We start from the raw sequence: 9,946 nt of genomic DNA, 5'->3' as shown, positions 1-9,946 counted from the left end.
ATAAGTGATGTAATAAATCTTCTCATTCTTGACCTTGCGCTGATTGAGTTTGATGATCCGGTACAATTAAACCTTTATAACTTCCCCTCCTCAATTAATTATAAATGAACTTTTAAAACCCGTAGTAAAGGGTGAATGTCTGCTTTGGGATGTTTTGGTTCCGCTGATTCTTCACAGAAGAGCGCTAAAAAAGAAAAACAAGAAAAATATTAAGAACATAAAGAAAGTAGGTTTTGCTTATTGTATGTCAGTATATTTTGTGTGTTCCACCACAACAGACGGGTCCTGGCTCAAGGCCATCCAGCTATTGTCTTTACGGATGAAGCTGCAAACAGTATGTGAAACCTGAACTAGCAATATAAATACCGCCTGCTATAGAATGGAAGATTTATCCTCAACCCTTTGGCTGTTAAGAATCTATTGCATCTACTTCAAGAAATGGGATGAATCATCGGCTTCTTCACACAACTTCGGTCTTCATTCTAAATTCATGCTCAGAACACAAGACACATAGTAACATCGTATGTAAGGCTGAATGAAGACAATGTCCATCTAGTCCAGCCTGTCTATCCTCCTGTGTTGATCCAGAGGAAGGCAAAAAACCCCAAGAGCAGAAGCCAATTAGCCCTTTTGGGGAAAAAATTCCTTCCCGACTCCCTAATGGCAATCAGATTGTTCCCTGGATCAACCCCTAATAGTTCCTACCTGCCTGTATACCCGGATTGACAATTAACCTAAGACTTGTATCCTATAATATCCTTCCTCTCCAGAAAGACATCAAGTCCCCTTTTAAACTCCTCTATGGATTTTGCCATCACCACTTCCTCCGGCAGAGAGTTCCACAGTCTAACTGCTCTTACAGTAAAGAACCCCTTCTGTGTTGGTGATGAAACCTGCTTTCCTCCAATCGTAGCGGATGTCCTCTTGTTACCGTTGCAGTCCTGGGTGTAAACAGATCATGGGAGAGATCCATGTGTTGTCCCCTCATGTACTTATACATGGTTATTTGGTCGCCTCTTAACCTTCTTTTTTCTAGAGTAAATAGTCCCAATTTGGATAGCCTCTCAGGGTATTCCAGTTCCGTCATTCCATGTATTAGTTTAGTTGCCCATAGATAAAACTCCTTGTCCGCAGCGACGCGTTTCAGCAGCGACTTCTGCCTTTGCCAGAGCCGACTACAACAAGCAAATACAATGCTTTTAAAAGAATAAAAACAGCTGCATGCCTTTTGTTCTTGGTTTTGACCAGCCGCGTCGGCCACTTCCCTCTCCTCGCCTCTTCTGCATAAGCATCTGTGTGAAACAGCCTACTACCTGCCATTGTCTTGAATAAGTATAGGAAGGTTATTTACCCTATTTGGAACAATATAGGACCTCATTGGTGTAATAGGCTCGTCCGCGGCATCCCACCTCCAGAGGGAGAAAATGAGACCACAACACCACTGCAAAGATGCAAGAATAACGCAAAAAAATATTATTTCCCTCTTTTCTTTCTTTCCTTCTCCTTTCCCTTCCTTTCCTTCTGAATCTTCTCCTCTTCCTTCCTTTCTCTCCCTCCTTCTAATATACACACAATAGATCCGTTTTATAGTTCATTCCTCTGGGATTCCTTGTGTCTAACTTGAGGATCCAGAATGCCTCTTTTTAGGACTTTCTTCTTCATGTTGCCTCCTCTGTTTATACCTTTCACCACTTCTATGCCTTGGAACATACTACGACTACTTATTCCTGGCCATGGTGTCATGTACTAAGATAAACTTGATGACAAGTCCAAACTGATTTCACACGGGTCACAAGATTTAACCCCTTAATGACGCGGCCATTTTTCTTTTTCAATTTTCGTTTTTTCCTCCCCCCTTTAAAAAAATCGTAACTCCTTTATTTATCCATCGCCGTCGCTGTATGAGGGCTTGTTTTTTGCGGGATGAGTTGTATTTTGCAATGGTGCTATTTAAAGTACCATATAATGTACTGAAAAACTTGTAAAAAATTCTAAGTGGAGTAAAATGAAAAAAAAAAACACATTTTGCCATATTTTAGTGCGTCTTGCTTCTACGGCGCACAAACGGCAACAAAAACTACATGATAACTTTATTCTATGGGTCGGTACGATTACTATGTTACCAAACTTGTATAATTTTTTTTTCTACACTACTCTTTTTTTTTTTTCAAAGACATTAAATTTTTTTCAATTATTTTCTGCCGTCATTTTGTGCGCGCGATAACTTTTTTATTTTTCCGTCGACGTAGTTGAGCAAGGGCTCATTTTTTGTGGGATGTCCTGTAGTTATTGATCGTACCATTTTGGAATACATATGACTTTTTGATCGCTTTTTATTGCATTTTTTCTGGGAGACAGGGTAACTAAAAAAGTGCATTTCTGGCGTTCTTCATTTTTTTTTCCGGAAGATGTTGACCTTGCGGGAAAAATAATGTGCAACTTTGATAGTTCGGACGTTTACGGACGCGGTGATACCAAATACATATTTTTAATTTATTTAGATTTTTTAATAATAGATATGGAAAAAGGGGGGTGATTTAAACTTTTACAACTTTTTTTTTTTTTCAATTAAAAAAAACTTTATTGATGTTTTTTTTTACATTACTTTGAAGTCCCCCTGGGGGACTTTAAGATGCGATGCTTTGATCGCTCCTGCAGTATGACGTAATGCTATAGCATTACGTCATACTACTTTTTGACAGGCAGTCTTTCAAGCCACCCTGTGTGGATGGCTTGACAGGCAGTCTGTTAAGGCAGCCCTGGGGCCTTTCATTAGGCCCCCGGCTGCCATGACACCTGCACAGCTTCCCCGATCTCACCGCGGGGGGGCCGTGCGGGACCCCCAAACAGCATTCGGGGGATTTAAATGCCGCTGTCTGAATTGACAGCGGCATTTAAATGGTTAATAGCCACGATCGGCCACGCGGCCGCTCGCGGCTATTGCCTGCAGGTGTCAGCTGTTATAAACAGCTGATGCCCGCACTGTATGAAGAGAAGTTGCATCGCAACCTCTTTTCATACATACCCCGCGGCCACAGGACGTACCGGTACGTCCTTGGTCGTTAAGGGGTTAAACAGTTCATTTGTATTTGTTATAATTCATCAACATAAAATCATTTTAAATCGTGGTTCACTACCTGTGATGACTTGTACGTCCCTTCAGAGTCCAAATCAATCCACATAACATGGTAACGTGCAATACTAATATTTATAAATCACACCCATTTTCTATTAAAAAAAAAGGAGGCTCGCTCCTGTTACAGCATACCCTACAAACCTATCACGAGCCCCACCAGAAAGGCAGCGAGTGATTAGGGAGGTAAACGAGTGGCTCCAGTGTTGGTGGAGGAAGGAGGGGTTTCAGTTCCTGGAGAACTGGGCCAACTTTGCTGTTGGCTACAGGCTCTACCGTAGGGACGGGCTGCATCTTAATGCAGATCCTGTGCTGAGGGATAAGATGGCTAGAGAGTTGGAGGAGTGTTTAAACTAGGAACTGGGGGGAGGGGAACAAGAGAGAGAGTCCCAGGTCACTGTCTACACTATCTTCCCCTCTAAGTAATGGAAATGGGGGTGGAATGGTGGGAGGGGTTAGTACAGTTAGAATTGGCAGAACAGTTAATAGGGATACACCTAAAAATAACCAAAACCTTCTAAACTGTATGGTGACTAATGCTAGAAGGCTGACCAAAAAGGTTTATGAAATGGAAGCAATAATGTCTGAGGAAAGCTACGACATAGCGGGAATAACTGAAACCTGGTTGGATGAAAGCTGTGACTGGGCGGTGAACTTAAAGGGTTACAGTCTGTTCAGAAGGGATCATAAAAACTGGAAAGGTGGAGGGGCTTGTCTTTATGTAAAATCCTGTTTAAAGCCCATATTACGGGAAGATATATGTGAGGGAGATGAACATGTAGCATCTCTATGTGTAGATACATTGAGAGAAAATCTTCAGAAGCCACTGAAAATCTGTTACTGAGGCAAATAGATGAAGCTGCAAATCACAAAGAGGTAATTATTATGGGGGACTTAACTATCCGGATATAAACTGGGAAGCCGAAACATGCGGATCTCATAAAGTTAACAAGTCTCTGTCAATAACTAAAGATAACTACCTTATCCAACAGCACCCGACTAGAGGGATGGCCATTTTGGATTTTAAGGGGTTGTCCCGCGCCGAAACGGGTTTTGTTTTTTTTCAACCCCCCCCCCCCCCGTTCGGCGCGAGACAACCCCGATGCAGGGACCTAAAGAAAGCTTACCGGAGCGCTTACCTGAATCCCCGCGCTCCGGTGACTTCTATACTTACCGGTGAAGATGGCCGCCGGGATCCTCTAACTCCGTGGACCGCAGCTCTTCTGTGCGGTCCATTGCCGATTCCAGCCTCCTGATTGGCTGGAATCGGCACGTGACGGGGCGGAGCTACACGGAGCCGGCATCCTGCACGAGAGGCTGCATTGAAGAAAGCAGAAGACCCGGACTGCGCAAGCGCGGCTAATTTGGCCATCGGAGGGCGAAAATTAGTCGGCTCCATGGGAACGAGGACGCCAGCAACGGAGCAGGTAAGTATAAAACTTTTGATAACTTCTGTATGGCTCATAATTAATGCACAATGTATATTACAAAGTGCATTAATATGGCCATACAGAAGTGTATAGACCCACTTGCTGCCGCGGGACAACCCCTTTAATATTATTCAACAGACCTGACAGAATAACAGGGGTGCAGGTTGGGGGCACCTGGGAAATAGTGACCATAATATAAATGCATTTCCACTTGTCTTTCAAGAGAGCTTCATTGGGCTGCTACAAAAATACTAAACTTTAAGAAGGGAAAGCTTGGGATGTCCTTAACCTCATTGAATGGGACAAGTTTCACTGGGGCAGAAAAAAGTCTATTAGTATTATGTAGCCCTTGATCGAATAGACAGTATAAAAACTAAATTTTATTAATATAGTTAAAAAAATAGGGCTTTGGACACAAACGGATACAACGGTAACCCCGTATTTGATAGTCGACGACTAGAAAAGATGATAATTGAGGAGGTACCTGGACAAACATGCAACACAGAAACAAAAACGTAACAATAAGGAAGTAGGTAGGTTCCCCCCTAAACCAGCAAGAAATTCCCAGGTAGTCACATGGGGGATTGAGGTTCGCTAGTTATAAGGTTGGTACTGAAGCCCTACCAGGACCAAAAGTCCAGCTGCTCCTTTATGATCAGGCAGAAGTGACCAAGGTCTAGGCATAGGAGTCTAGCCTACATCCCAGTAGAGAAAGACCTACATTGATTTAATATTTTCAGTAGTTCAGATAGTTAGGTTGATTTTCACTTTACAGTAGTAATAGAGCGTTGCGTAATAGCTAGAGTGTTGGTTCCCTTTATTGTTATTGGTTCAACGCATTTCCCTGAGGGTAACAGTTCATCAGGAACCCTCATGAGCCTCTTAAATTTAGAGAGAAATTCAATAGTTAGCCCCTAATTTCAAAGTGATCCACTATGGAATAGATATAAAGTGTAACTATAATAGATGTATTGATGTAGTCTCTGCGTTCTTTCTGTTTGGTAATAATGTAGCAACCATTAGAGGGGTTCTGTCATTAAAAAAGAAAAATTCTATACTTATCTATTCCTCCCCCATCAGTCAACTTACCAGATCTTCACCTCACGTCATCTAGACTCTATGCTTCTCTTAATACATCCCAGAATTGTGTTTGCCTTTTTGGCTGCTGCATCACATTGTTGACTCATGTTCAGTCTATGAGCTATTAGTATACCCAAGTCTTTTTCACATGTGCTGCAAATATTTGTTGCCAAGGCAAATAGGATCATAGGGTGCATCAGAAGAGGTCTAGAGGCACATGACGAGAACATTGTCCTTCCTCTTTACAAGTCACTGGTCACTTTTTACAGTCATTGTATCCACAATGATCATAAGATATTTCAAGTGCCATAGAGAATTATGAGAGAATGAGATCACAATCAGTATATATATATATAGCGCAGAAGCAAACTTCTGCTGATACCTATATTATTATCAGAGTGTGAAATTAAATGATATCCAATCCAATGTCATACACTATAATAATTTCACAAGTTTACAAAAGGTATATATTTGCCTTTATGTGCATAAATATCTTATGGGGGGGGGGGGCGTGTCCGGCTAATGGCGGAGTAAGCAGCACTCAGAGCGAGCTCCCGCGCCATCCACCCGACCAGCAGCTCCGAGGCACCCAGCGGCAGCAAAAACCTACCCCCGGACGCAGCAACATGAGCAGGAGACAGCCGCGCACACCGGGCCCCGCGACGAGTGGAAGAAAAGGCGCAATGGAGAAGTTTCTCGGCGCCCCGGCAGAAGCGCCGGTAAAATCCAAAATGGCGCCCGCTCTCGCGAGAGTTCGGGCGCCGAAGGCAGAGGTCCCAGCGCCGGTGACAGATGCCCCAGCACCGGCTCCTGCATGCGAGGAGCAGCGGCACAGAGCGCAGCAAGCGGAGAAAAGGAGACAGGACCAGCGGAGTGACAGAGGAGGGGAGGAGAAGGAAAATTCCAGGAGCGGGTCTGACATGGAGGGGGAAGAGCCGGCAACCCCCCCAGGCAGGGGAACCGTGAGTAGTGAGGGCAGCAACCCATGCACCCCGCACAAAACACTCTCCCCCTCAGCAATAGACCCCACAGAAGGTGGAAACGGCAGCCCACATACATGGCCACAGACCCCTGAATCCCACACTGTGAGCTCTGCAAATAGAAAAAAAAAAGGGACACAAACCCAGCAGACAGAAGATAAAGAGGAGGCATGGAAGAGCCGTATAATGGCCATCCCCACAAAATCAGAGCTGGACAGTCTGTTCCAGAGACTTGAAACATCTAATAAGCAGGTCATGGAGCAGATACATGCAGACATGCAGCACTTAGGCCATAGAATCCTACAGGTGGAGGAGACACAGGAGAACACGGCGGCCATTTTAGAAACACATCGTCAGGCAATACAAGCACAAGCCGACCAAATCACAAGTATTATAATGCATGTCGACGACCTGGAAAACAGGAACCGTAGAAATAATCTGCGCATACGCGGCCTGTCAGAAGAAGTAGAAGGGCAACACCTAGAGGCATGGGCGCAATCGTTTTTTCAACAGTTAATAGACTACCCTCCCGAGCGCTCCATTGAGATCGATCGTATTCACAGAGCACTAGGTCCTAAATCAGCGGATCCCAACAGACCCAGGGACGTTATTTGCAGGATCCACTATTTCAGAGAAAAGGACATAATACTCCGCAAAGCTAGAGAAAAAGGGGACTTACAACACAAAGGCAAACCATTAATGCTTTTACAGGATCTAGCTCGACATACCCTGCGGCTGAGGGGGGCCCTGAGACCGCTCCTAACAATCCTACAGAATCAGGGAGTCCCATATAGATGGGGATTCCCCTTTTCGCTAACGGCCAGGAGGAACGGGAAGTCGGCCACGTTCCGCACCCTGGGGGACCTGCCGAACTTCCTAAGCACTTTAAACTTACCCATGATATCCCTGCCAGACTGGCCAGAAACGCCGACAGTAGTGGCCCCCACCGCCCAGGAACAATGGCAGACAGTACAACCAAAATCCAGAAGCGAGAGAAGGAGGCCAGCGGAGGAGGCTACTTGACTCTGGAAGCCATGACCCTGAGGGAATAACCCCTAACAAAAAGGACACAGGGAGCGAATACTACAGCTTCCTACCTTTGGTTACATAATACTCCCTACATGTTACAGTTTAATGATGGCAGCCCCATGCGGATCATGCATCCCCGCTGTTAGTCCATGGACCAAAAAAAAAAAAAAAAAAGTCCGGGTTGCATTTATGTTAATGTTATAGTTCATATTGAAGTTAAAGTGGATGTTGGTGCCTCGAGAGTTAGCACTCAAGGCCCATGATAGTGGCCTATTGCATATTTGGAGAAGAAGTTCTTCTCAGGCCTGGGGGGGACGCGGGAAGACAAAGCTTGCTCCTGTCATTCCTTCACGCCTCCCACCTCAGGTGACCAAATGCACTTCGTGCAAAGACTGGCAGCTAACAGGCCAGTAGCTCACCTGTTCAGCACGTGCAGCGGCTTAATGCTGCACAGGGTCCGCGAGACGGACCCCCTCTTTTTCTTATCTCTCTACCTAACCTCATTCTCCTTCCCAACCCCTCTACCCTACCCCGCCTCCGGGAGCCTAAACAGGCCTCATCCTCCCACAGACCGACCCATATGCGAGCCCTTCAAAATCAAAACCAGATGGCTGACATAACTTTCTGCTCCTATAATATAAGAGGGCTGAACAAGCCAGCTAAGAGAGGACAAATTCTCGACCACCTACACAAAAAAAGAACCATGATAGTCCTCTTTCAGGAAACGCATTTTCAAGACATGAAAATACCCAGATGCAAACATCGTCACTACACCACCTGGCTCCATAGCCCTCACCCAAATAAAAAAGCGTGTGGCACCTCAATTGCCATCCATAAAAGCCTGCCCCACAAATTGATATCCTCTGAAATAGATAAAAAAGGAAGATTTATATTTATAAAGATCTTGGTGAATAACGAAGTTTTAACTGTAGCGAATGCTTATTTTCCTAACCAGGGTCAGTTGCCGTTTGGCATCCGAGTGTTGGGGGCACTGGCGAAATTCGCAGACGGATCTAACATCATCCTTGGAGGCGACTTTAATCTGAGCATGGATCCAGCACATGATTCGTCAGGGGGTAAGTCGGGGGTCTCCCCCTCAACCACACGCAAACTCAAATCAGAACTAGCAAACCTCAGGCTCATAGACCTATGGAGAACACTACATCCAAGGGAGAAAGACTACAGCTATCACTCATACGCACACAACAGTTATCACAGATTGGACTATCTATACATAACACATGGGCTGCTAGACAGGTCCCCTTCCTCAACAATAGGCAAGTTTATTTGGTCGGACCATGCTCCGGTCTGGGGGTCTCTGAGGGCAGACAGAAGAGATAGCACGTCCTTCAGCTGGCGACTGAATGATAACCTGTTGGAGGACGTGGTATGCAAACAAGAGATACAACAGACAATAGAAGACTTCAGAGCAAATCACGAAACAGACCCCACACCAGCCCCCATTAAATGGGAGGCACTCAAGTGTGTCCTACGAGGCATATTTATCGCGCATGGGGCTAGGCTTAAAAAAATCAGAACAGCTAAGATAGAAGAACTACTAGCAAATCTAGACAGACTAGAGACAGCAAATAAATCGAACCCGGCGGATAATATAGCGGCAGAAATATCTTCCAAACGGACAGAAATACTCAGGGTACTAGATCAGGCCTCACTTTGTCAACGGGATAAACTACGGGGAAGATTCTATGAATTCGGAGACAAGTGCGGCAGGGGACTAGCGAGGGCCCTAAATCCCAGAACGCAACAATCGCACATATTTGCAATCAACAAACCAGGAGAGGGGCTAATACATCATAACACCGGCATCTTGGAGAGCTTTCAAAAGTTCTATCAAGATTTATATAATTTGGAGGAAGGCAAGGGAGCACAGGGGCAAGAACTAAATGAAGAGAGGAAAACATACATTGCAGCACACACCCCTAACTCGGTATCGGACTCTGATCAACAGGCCCTCGAAGGCGATTTCACATTGCAGGAACTAAAAGAGGCGATATCTTCACTAAAGATAGGCAAGAGCCCGGGCCCGGATGGCTTTACGCCTCGCTTTTTTAAAACACTTAGCGACCAACTGGCCCCCACAATACTAGATGCCTTTAATGCTATCACCAGGGAATGCCCCTTCCCGCAACAAGCCCTACAGGCGGTCATCACGGTCCTACCCAAACCCGGGAAAGACCCTACTCAATGTGGAAGCTATAGGCCAATTTCGTTATTGAATGTCGATACGAAATTATTCTCCAAGATGCTTGCGACTCGCCTCCAGCCCCTCATCC

At 45.1% G+C, this 9,946-nt stretch overlaps 1 protein-coding gene across 3 annotated transcripts in view; it reads right to left on the bottom strand.

Annotated features, from left to right (window-relative positions):
- Positions 1-9,946, bottom strand: part of LOC136587494 (seminal plasma protein HSP-1-like) — an 84,294-nt gene that overhangs the window by 467 nt on the left and 73,881 nt on the right. For all 3 annotated transcript variants that reach the window (XM_066586090.1, XM_066586091.1, XM_066586092.1), the window contains one exon: positions 1-184. This exon is cut by the window's left edge and continues 467 nt beyond it. The gene's annotated coding sequence lies outside the window, so the exon portion shown is untranslated. The remainder of the gene's footprint in view (positions 185-9,946) is intronic.

Source organism: Eleutherodactylus coqui, chromosome 13 (genome assembly GCF_035609145.1).
Source record: "Eleutherodactylus coqui strain aEleCoq1 chromosome 13, aEleCoq1.hap1, whole genome shotgun sequence".
NCBI classification, from domain to species: domain Eukaryota; kingdom Metazoa; phylum Chordata; class Amphibia; order Anura; family Eleutherodactylidae; genus Eleutherodactylus; species Eleutherodactylus coqui.
The sequence above is the reverse complement of the archived record's forward strand: the minus strand, read 5'-3'. Positions and strand labels throughout refer to the sequence as shown.